The sequence below is a fragment of the Myotis brandtii genome, unplaced genomic scaffold (genome assembly GCF_000412655.1).
Source record: "Myotis brandtii unplaced genomic scaffold, ASM41265v1 scaffold499, whole genome shotgun sequence".
NCBI classification, from domain to species: Eukaryota; Metazoa; Chordata; class Mammalia; order Chiroptera; family Vespertilionidae; genus Myotis; species Myotis brandtii.
This window is the reverse complement of record NW_005369027.1, coordinates 2096652-2107297: the sequence shown is the minus strand read 5'-3', so window position 1 is coordinate 2107297 and position 10646 is coordinate 2096652. Positions and strand designations below refer to the sequence as shown.

Below are 10646 nucleotides of genomic sequence, written 5' to 3'. Positions count from 1 at the left end.
AATGTTCATGCCCAGCTGACATGGCTATGTTTGAGCATCGACCTATGGACCAGGAGGTCACACTTGAATTCTCTGTCAGGGCAAATGCCTAGGTTGTGGGCTCCATCTCCAGTGAGGGGTGTGCAGGAGGCAGCCAATCAATGATACTCTCTCATCATTGATGTTTCTATCTCTCTCTCTCTCCCTTCCTCTCTCTGAAATCAATAAAAATTTGAAAAAGAATGTAAATAGCAGCTTTATTCCGAATAGCCCAAAACTGGAAACCATCCCCATGTCTCAATGAGAGAATGGATAAACAAAGTGTGGTATATTCTTACAATGGAATTCTACTCAGTAATAAAAAGGAACAAATAACTGACATATGCCCCAACATGAATAACTTGTATGTATACAGACTCTCTAAAGAATATACACAAAACTACTAAGTACCTCAGATGTGAGAGGAAGGAGGTTGGAAGGAGAAACAATGAGCATTTAGGAGAACTTTCATCTCCTCTTCAGACACTTCTCCGAATTTCAAGGTTGCTTTTTTGTGTGTGTAACTGAAAACTTTTTTTTTGTAATTTAAAACTTTTATTGGATTTCCTTCTAATTTAGTGGTTCCCAACCTTCTGGCCCTTTAAATATAGTTCCTCATGTTGCGACCCAACCATAAAATTATTTTCGTTGCTACTTCATAACTGTAATATTGCTACCGATATGAATCGTAATGTAAATATCTGATATGCAGGATGGTCTTAGGCGACCCCTGTGAAAGGGTCATTCGACCGCCAAAGGGGTCGCAACCCACAGGTTCAGAACCGCTGTATCTAAATCATATTTATGCTTGCATTTTCTTCCTTAACAAAATTAATTTTGATGTTTCCCTCAGATCATTCATTGTACATAGGATTGGAGTATACTTTTGCTGCCGTTCTGATAAACTATATACCTCACCCGGATGTAATTTTGTGAGTTCTATTTCTTGTATTTATCCTGAAGGATATTTAATGTAATTTGTTACCTATCAGGTTCATAAAAAATATATTTTATTCTTTTTCTTTATAATTAAATTCAACAGTCTGTTCTGAAAATATATTTTTATTGATTTCAGAAAGGGAGGGAGAGGGAGAGAGAGATAGAAACATCAATGATGAGAGAGAATCGTGGAATGGCTGCCTCCTGCAGGCCCCGCACTGGGCATCAAACCCGGAACCCAGGCATGTGCCCTGACTGGGAATCCAAAAAACCCTTTATTCTTTTCTTCAAAGATACATGGTCCTAAACTGAAGTTAGTTGTTACTGATTATCTTCTATTTTACTTTGTCTGCAATGCATTTCTCTGAGCTTGGCTGCTTTCTTTGGTATTAGGTGCTTGATAAGATCGGATTGTGAGGAAGATTAAAGCCAGAAAAGGCAAGATAAAGAAGGAATGAAGTCTGTCACATTCCCTTGGCATTCTATGCCCAATTAGCCTCATCATCCTAATTATCTGCATTTTTTTCCCACACCCCAGGTATACCCACATTTTACCACATAGTGACCTGACTCCAACTTTCGCAACCAAAAGCGACCATTTTACTACATTGTGCATGAGGACATTAAATAGAGCCACAGCATTTTCTCATTATTACTTAAAAGCTTTGTTCATTTAATCTATAAAACTTAAGACATGCCATTTTTAGGCCCAAGAGAAAATCAAGGTGCCTTAAAGGTAACAAAACACAAAACAGACAGAAAGTGTATGTTAAAATGGGGTCCATCCTAGTATTTCATTCAGAGAAGAATCATGAATGGATACTGAAAATCAATGAGAAGTAGCAGAACTTTATGAAATATCTCAACAAAAGATACTTAATCACAAAAGAAAACATAATTTAGTACTGGAGAAACTTGACAAGATGCCACAGTAATGAAGTGATCAATGTTAAAACCTACTAATGGAACACATTGACATAATGTATCTCTAGATATGATTCCCTAAGAACACAAACTTTTTTCTGTGGCATTCTTGTTAAAAAAGGATAAACAAACAATGAATAAGCTCAAATTAAGGAACTTATTATTAAGGACAATTGGTAAAATCTGATGAGTAGATTGAATAGCAATAGTATTGTTATCAATGTTAACTTCCTGATTTGATCATTGTACTATAGTTATGAAAGAAGAGAGGTTCTTGTAAGAAATACGCACTTTAGTATTAAAGGATAAAGAGACATCATGCCTGAAACTTACTCTAAAAGAATTCAGGGGGGACAAAATCTATGTGGAGAGACAGATGAACAAGATAAAATGTTTCCATTTGGGTAAAGTGGGTGAGTGGCGTATGAGAATACTTTGTACTATTCTTATACAGCTTTTCTGTTGTTTAAAATTATGTTGATTTTTTAAAAAATTTTTAATGAAGTCGCCAAAAATAAGTAGGAAGATAAAATACTTTCTCATTTCAGAATTGAGCATATTACACTGCTTGACCAATTAAGTTGGCTTTGTTTTCTGGCTGAAAAGTCAAAATAGGAAAACACATTGTTTATATTGTCTTTTTTTTCTGACCTTGGGCAGCATATAAATTAATCTTCACAGATATTAATTAATTTTCATTTTTAAGTTAAAAATTTTCACTAGACATTATATTGAGCAGAGTACGCCTGACATAATTTATTTTTATTTTTTAAAATATATTTTTATTGATTTCAGAGAGGAAGGAAGAGGGAGAGAGAGATAGAAACACCAATGATGAGAATCACTGATTGGCTGCCTCCTGCACGACCCCGTACTGGGGATTGAGCTCGGAACCCCGGCATGTGCCCTGATCTGGAATCGAACCCGGGACCCTTCAGTTCATAGGCCGAAGCTGAACCCATTGAGTCAACCCGGCTAGGGCCTGCCAGTCTTTAAATAACTGTATCATGTGTCATAATGAAAATTATCTTAGGAAAAGTGGCCCAGGTAACTAACTCACCTTTCCAAAAGTCCTCAGTTGTTTTAGTGAAGTGATCAAATGTCAGAGGTTTTAAATAAACCCTAGACAGCTGGATTAAATGTCTGATGAAATAGCAGCTAGCTATTTCACACCACCCATTAAGTGAGGGCGTAAACTCTATTTCATGGGTGGAATGACGAAATTAACATTTGAAATAGGTTCTAATCATTTTAATCAACAAATAGCCTCAGACTTTTATAAGGTTCATCAGAACCCTTACTTCAAGCCAGTAATACTTTCCTGTTTCCCCATGGCTCTATAAATACCACTGCTTCATTTTTTCATTTGTTCATTTCAGTGAACTAATAATTAAGGCATCCTGTTGTCTTCCATTTCCCTGCAACCAACTGCTCTAGATGCAGCAGATCAGTTTAATTTCTGAGTCTACTCAACTACATTTATTTTTTTAATCTGCTAATCTCCTCCAATTTTGAATTTAGAATCCAATCCAGGAAGTATTGGGCAGTCTCCAACAAAGACCTCAACAGCTAAATGTGGAATCTAACTCAATCCTGAATTTTACTGTTGCCCAGATTTATTTGTTTATGTATCATTATTATTTTTTTAATCCTCACCCCAGGATATTTTTCCATTGATTTTTAGAGAGAATGGTAGGGAGGGGGAGAGAGAGAGAGAAACGTCGATTGGTTGCCTCCCAGAAAGAGACCAAGGCCGAGGATGGAGCTTGCAACCAAGGTAGGTGCCCTTGACCAGAATAGAACCCGAGACCCTACATTCCAAGGGCCCATGCATGCTCTATCCACTGAGCAAGGGCTGATGCTCTATCCACTGGGACGAACTAGCCAGGGCTGTTAGCTAGATTTCTTGATCTTCAAATCAAAAGATTTTTTAAAATATATTTTTTATTGATTTTAGAGAGGAAGTGAGAGGTGAGAGAGATAGGAACATCAATGATGAGAGAGAACCATTGACCGGCTGCCTCCTGCATGTCCTCAACTGGGGATCGAGCCCACAACCCGGGCATGTGCCCTTGACCAGAATCGAACTCGGAACCTTTCAGTTTGCAGGATGACACTCTATTCACTGAGCCAAACCAGCTAGGGCTAAACTGACATTTATTGAGTTATAGGCACAAGATATTACATGAAGACACTATGCAGAACACAAAGTTGAATGCTGTTCTAAGCTGAAAAGGTTTATAATCTAGTTAAAAGTATAATGAAAACAGCCCACTGGTTTGGCTCAGTGGTTGAGCGCAGACCTATGAACAAGGAGATCTGGGTTGGGTCCCGGTGGAGGCACATGCCCAGGCTGTCGGTTCAATCCCCAGTAGGGGATGTGCAGGAGGTGACTGATCAATGATTCTCATCATTGATGCTTCTATCTCTCTCTCTCCCTTTCACTCTGAAAAATCAATAAAAATATTTTTGTAAAAATAAAATAATAATGAAAACAACTTAAAATGTAAACACATTAATATTCTATAAAGAATCCTATTTTATATTAATGATCATAATAAAAACAATAATGATGATAGCTATCATTAATTTAACATCTACTATATGTGGTGTAAATTCAGTAAATTAAAAATTGTAAAATCTACCAAACAACCCTGTGAATTATTATTCCTCTTCTACAGATAATGAAAATAGGTATATATATTAAAAAAATGTTCAATTAGACCTAACCAGTTTGGCTCAGTGGATAGAGCATCAGCCTGGGGACTGAAGGGTCCTGGGTTTGATTCTGGTCAAAGGCACGTGCCGGAGCTGTTGCCAGCTTGATCCCCAGTAGGGGGTACGCAGCCGTTTAATGATTCTCTCTCATCATCGATGTTTCTATCTCTCTCTCCCTTCCTCTCTAAAATCTATAAAAATATATTAAAAATAAAAAAGAGTTCAATTAAATATCTCTAAGTCAGTTAGTAAATAAAGCCAGAACTGTGGACATGAAAGGTCATGCACCTTCCTTTGGGTACAACTGATACCACAAGGAGACACATAGTTAAAACTGTAAAATGAAAAGGGAAGCCCGGATCCTGGGTGCCGGGTGCCAGGTGCCAGAGGGAAGCCGGTGCCGGCAGCCAGGGGAAGGAAGATCTACTCTAGCACGAATTTCATGCACCGGGACCCAAGTAGTTGATGAAACTGTAGCATCTGTTCCCTTAAAACTTGTCACATACAAAAGAAAGACCTATTTTTAGTTCACAAAGGACTAAAGGAGATAGTATTTAAAGCTATATAGCATCAGGGGGACAGACAGGTGGGAGGAAGAGGGGGGATCAATGGGGGAAAGAGGGGACATCTATAATACTTTCAACAATCAAGATAAACTTAAAAAAACAAAAACAAAAAGTGCAAACAAACCCTACATAAAGCATCATAACAGGTTTAAAGAAGATACTGTAATCTTAATTCTCTTGCATAGGTAGGTAAATCTTGCCATCAAATCTTTAAAAACATTATTTATATGACATACCTTCGAAATTAAAAAAGCATTATTAAATGGATTATAAATCTGAAAATGAATGAAGATACTAGTAAGGTTTTGTCAGAATATGAAGAGTTATACAGTAAGGAAGGTACACCACAGAAAAAAGTACGAATCCAGCACAATCAACACAAACACAGTGTCAGAGGAGCATAAGTACTCAAGATGCAAGACATATGTTCTCTTCTGTGCTAGAAAGAATTCAACAGACTTTCTTTGTGGCCTAAATGAAATTTTCCTCAGGCCCATTCACCCCACCTGGCTTTCATTCACTCTGATTCGCTCTGGTTGGGAACATTCCTAGAAATTACAGAACGGAGTCTTGAGTCACTGGAAATGTACATGCTCCAATGATAAATGAATGATTTGACTGTGTGTGAGCTGGATTAGTGACAACTCAGCCCTGAAACCAGTCTGATCATCTCTGGGCAAAATGCTATCCTACGATTTCCCCATATGCAAACCAGAAGCCCCATGTGTGCCTTTGACTGTGTGAATAAACACTGATGGATGAACACACGGCTTTGACAGTTTTTGCCAGCTTATGACATAATGAGGAAAATGAGGATCATGTGTTGAAACATAAGTCTAAATTATTAAATGTATGTGAACATCCTGTATTGAGATTATTTTCTTCCAATGTATATACACTAAGCTGGTATCCTCTTGTAGATACTCTCACCACCCACTCTCAGTCTCCTCTGCCCCCCTGGTCTTTTATATTCACAAGTGTGAGATTCACTGCCTAGGACCCTGGAGGACTCTATCAAAATGGCATGTTTTATTTCCTAAATAATGGCCTATCACTTAAACTTGCAACATGTTGCTCTAAGTCAGTGATGGCGAACCTATGACACCTCTGACACGCGAACTCTTTTTTTTGGTTGATTTTTCTTTGTTAAATGGCATTTAAGTATATAAAATAAATATCAAAAATATAAGTCTTTGTTTTACTATGGTTGCAAATATCAAAAAATTCCTATATGTGACACAGCACCAGAGTTAAGTTAGGGTTTTTCAAAATGCTTACACGCTGAGCTCAAAAGGTTCGCCATCACTGCTCTATGTCATGGAATGTTACATTGTAACCAGAGTTAAGAAAAGTTTATCATTTCACCAATGATTTGTTTTACTAACTGAAACGAAATTTTAGATAATTGTGCAGAGAAAAATCTTTAGTTACTGTTATCTTCCATTATATTATAGTTTAATGGGTTTTTTAAATAAATAAGGTAACTACATTATAGTTAATTTGGTAATTTTAAAGCAGCACTAGTATGTGCTGCTTTAGAAATGAAGGGAATAGTTCTCAAAGATATCAAGTAACTGTCCCTAGATGGCGTTTTCCCTATCTCAGCAGTTTTTTTGCTTCCAAACCACAATTTGCAATTTATCCATTTGTCTTTAATTTTGTTATTGGCCCGCATTTCCTCAGCACCATTTAGTCTCCTTGAAGGCAGAAACTATTTTTGCCCCAGCATTTAGTATGTACTAAAATATATTTTAAAATGTTAATAATAATGGTGTTCAGAAAAGAAGATTTATTAAGCATTTATTATGGGCAATGATAGTAATACTAAATATTCTGAATGTCACCATGTCATGCAAATCAGGATGATGTATGAAAGTGATTGATATATGATTTGATTTTCCTTTTAAAACGTATTTCAAGATATGCAAGCATGGCCCTGACCGATGTGGCCCACTAGTTACGAGTACCAGGCCATGCACCAAAGGGTCTCGGGTTTGATTCCCGGTCAAGGGCAAATACCTGGGTTGCAGGTTCGATCCCCAGCCCAGGTTGGCACGTGTGGGAGGCAAACAATCCATGTGTCTTTCTCACATTGATGTTTCTCTCTCTCCCTCCATCCCTCCCACTCTTACTAAAATTAATGGCAAAATACCTTCGAGTGAAGATTAACAAATATATATATATATATGAAATATGCCAGTGTTTGTTCTCTCTAAGTGAAATATACATCTTATATGTTCCCCACTCCCCATCACTCCACCATCACCTGTTCTCCTTTATCGCCACCATCAAGGAAGGAAACTGAAGAGCAGGCTGCTAGTGCAGAAGCTGGCAGGAAGATCACCTAGTTTTCATTTTTTCTTTTCTAAATCATCTGTAGACTGTGTCCTGATTTAATACCCACTGATAGTTCTTCATATGTGTTCACTCAGTCTTCCAAATACTACTTTGAAGGTATTTTATAATCAAATAGCTAGAAAATGTCCCTTACCAGCTTCAAAAGAATATCTAATTACAGAATGTACAAATGGGGTCCTCTCTCAGGGATGCTCACATTTACAGTATTTAGAAATGATTTTAGATTTATACTTTAATTGCAAAAATAATAGAGTGCTATATATTTCACCCAGCCTTGCCTAATGTTACCTTCTTTTGTAAAAGAAAAATTTTTTTTAAGTATATTTTTATTGATTTCAGAGAGGAAGGAAGAGGAAGAGAGAGACAGAAACATCCATGAGAGAGAATCATGGTGGATCGGCTGCCTCCTGCAAGTCCCCCACTGGGGATCGAGCCCACAACCCCGGCATGTGCCCTTGACCGGAATCGAACCTGGGACCTTCCAGTTCGCAGGCCAACGCTCTATCCACTAAGGCAAACTGGCTAGGGCTTGAAATTTTTTTTGAAGTTTATTTTATTGTTGACAGTGTTACAGATGTCTCCCATTTCCCCCTCTAACATAAGCATGGTTCTCGTACTATTTCTGACCCCACCATACTGCCCCCTCTGGTCATTAGTGATGCTGAACACGCTGTGTGCCCCACCAGGTCCGCACTCCAGCCTTACATGCCAGGAAGGCTGGCCAAGATGTATTTCATCAGTGGGTTCCCTCTCCTTTCCCTTTTCTCTTCTGAGTGGGAGCAACCTAAGAAAGGAAACTGGAGGGCAGGGGGTTTATCCATACCCTCCACGCTATAGCTCTTTCTTTGCAGGAAGATCCCTTTACCCAAGTCCACAACAAAATCTCCGCTCACTGTATTCAGCTGCAACTCTTCTACCTGCTCCCAACCCCTCGCCCCTTCAGGCCCAGGAGTGGCAATAGCTCTCTGATGTCATTAGAACCGTCATTGTTCCATAAGCCTGCCCACACCTTTCAAACAACCCCTTTACTAAATTACCCTCAATACCCCCAATTGAGCGTGCAACCTGACTTTCTCCAGGGGCAAAGACTGACAACCTAACCAAAGTGATGTTACCTCGAAACTGACTTTCTCTAAGAAGGGAATATATCCTCCTACCCCCAACACACAAAGCAAAGGTTATTTTACATAAACGCTTTGACCAAGTGAAGTTCCAAATGATGCCACTCACAAGTCAAATTTCAAGAATCAAGGCCTGAAATTATTTCACACCTTTATCTTATTCAAGAGTCATGGAAAAAATTATAGCACAGCTCACAAGCTGCCGTTTATATATGAAAACAGCCCCGTGATCATTAACGGGGCTTGAGCAGGAACCGGGTCCTACAGCATGTGGAGGGGCAGAAGTTTGTGCTGACCTGCCAACCGCTCAATCACTTGACTTGATTCCCAGAAACGGTCGTTTCAGCTAGAGGAAAAGGGTCTCTCTAGTCAGGAATTTGAGATCCCTATCAGTAATTTATAATTTTGTGTTGCAGTAGAACGAATATAGGTCATGGATACAGGTTGTTCAAAGATGAGAGGTGTGAGACACACCAAGAAATGTCAGCCCCCACAACTAGTCTGTGTTTATGAGTTAGCAGGTTCAGAGTTGGCTAGGACAAGCTTCAATTCTATACCCAGTTTCCTTAATCAGACTCTTTATTATCCAACTACTTCCTCATACATGATGAGGATGAAAGTTGGTCAAGGTACCTACAGCATCTACCCTAACAAAGAACAGAGGACCCAGGATATTTGAACATCTAAGAGGCCAGAGTCAAAGGAAGCAGACTAGTTCTCTGGCACAATGCCAAAGGCGAAGAGAGACTTACGAAAGGAGACCAGTTGTCACCTGTAGGTCCTATCATTGATCTCCTGGGTACAGCCAGCTGGTTATTAAGTCTGTATCCATAAAAACTTAAATTGAAGGTTGTACCCCCCTTCTCCCCCCCCCGACCCCAATGTGGAATTCGTTTTGCTAACATCTCCCTTCAGGGTTTTATAATATTCTACATTTGCTCTCACTGTATTTTACACAACCAAGCTAAAATATCAAAGTATTTTAGCATTTCTTCTATGAAGCAGAGAAAGTTTTCTTAAAATATCAAAAAATATGTGTCAATAGAATAGTAGATAAAATATTTGAAAATGCCAACATCAGAAAAAAAAATTTTTTTTTTTCCCTTTTAGAGCATTTCCCTACTCTTGTACAATAATTGATAACTACAGAGGAGAGTGAGCGAGAATTCAGTTCTGTTGTGGCACATGAAATTCAACCACCCAAAGGCACTTATTTTTCAAAAAGTCAGAGTCCACTGCCATTATTCAAAAAAAGCAACACACAGTATATTTATTTCTGAAATTTATTTCAGGCGACAGGACACCCACACACTGACAAAACAAACACAGAATTAAATAGTACTACCATACCCCAAGTCTACTTCCTAGCAAACGTGGGTAACTTAAGCTACCAAGCTTAGTCTGTATTAGTTTGTCCATATAGTTTCTCCCTTTATCCTATGGCCTCACCCCTGCCTCCCACAAATTTCAAAGCCATTTATTAACAGTAGGACTAAAACTATTTCTCCCTTGAAGATTTTAAGACAAAACACCTAAGTAGGGCTTTTCATTATGTACTTATATAGTTGGGGTGGGTGGATCAATATGCAGGGGTAAAAAATTAAAAAAACACACAGAAGAGGGTTTAATTTGAAAATAACCAGTATTCTACTTGTCCAGGCCAATTGAGAATTTGTGCCAAGCAATCTCATTCATTCATCATGCCTAGCACACAGGTGACTGTATGGTAAGTATTAAATAAAGACTTGTTGGTTGATGAAAAATGTACGTGGCAAAGCTGTGTACACACAGGAAACAGAAAGTCGAGGTGATCAGACAAAATTAGAAAGCAATGCAAGATGTGGTTCTCCGTGCCAATAACATGTTCAAGATGCACACTGGGAAACGAGTGAAATGAAAATCTGCCATACTCATAGTTCAACATGCTGTTCCTCTTTGAATGCTAAAACTTCATTTGTAAAAGAAAAGCTATGATCAGGTTAAATGCTTAACATTATAGGTG

The 10646-nt window shown here is 38.4% G+C and overlaps 1 protein-coding gene across 1 annotated transcript in view; it reads right to left on the bottom strand.

Annotated features, from left to right (window-relative positions):
• TET1 (tet methylcytosine dioxygenase 1) overlaps nt 1-10646 on the bottom strand; it is a 104417-nt gene that overhangs the window by 67515 nt on the left and 26256 nt on the right. The gene's annotated exons all lie outside the window — the stretch shown is intronic.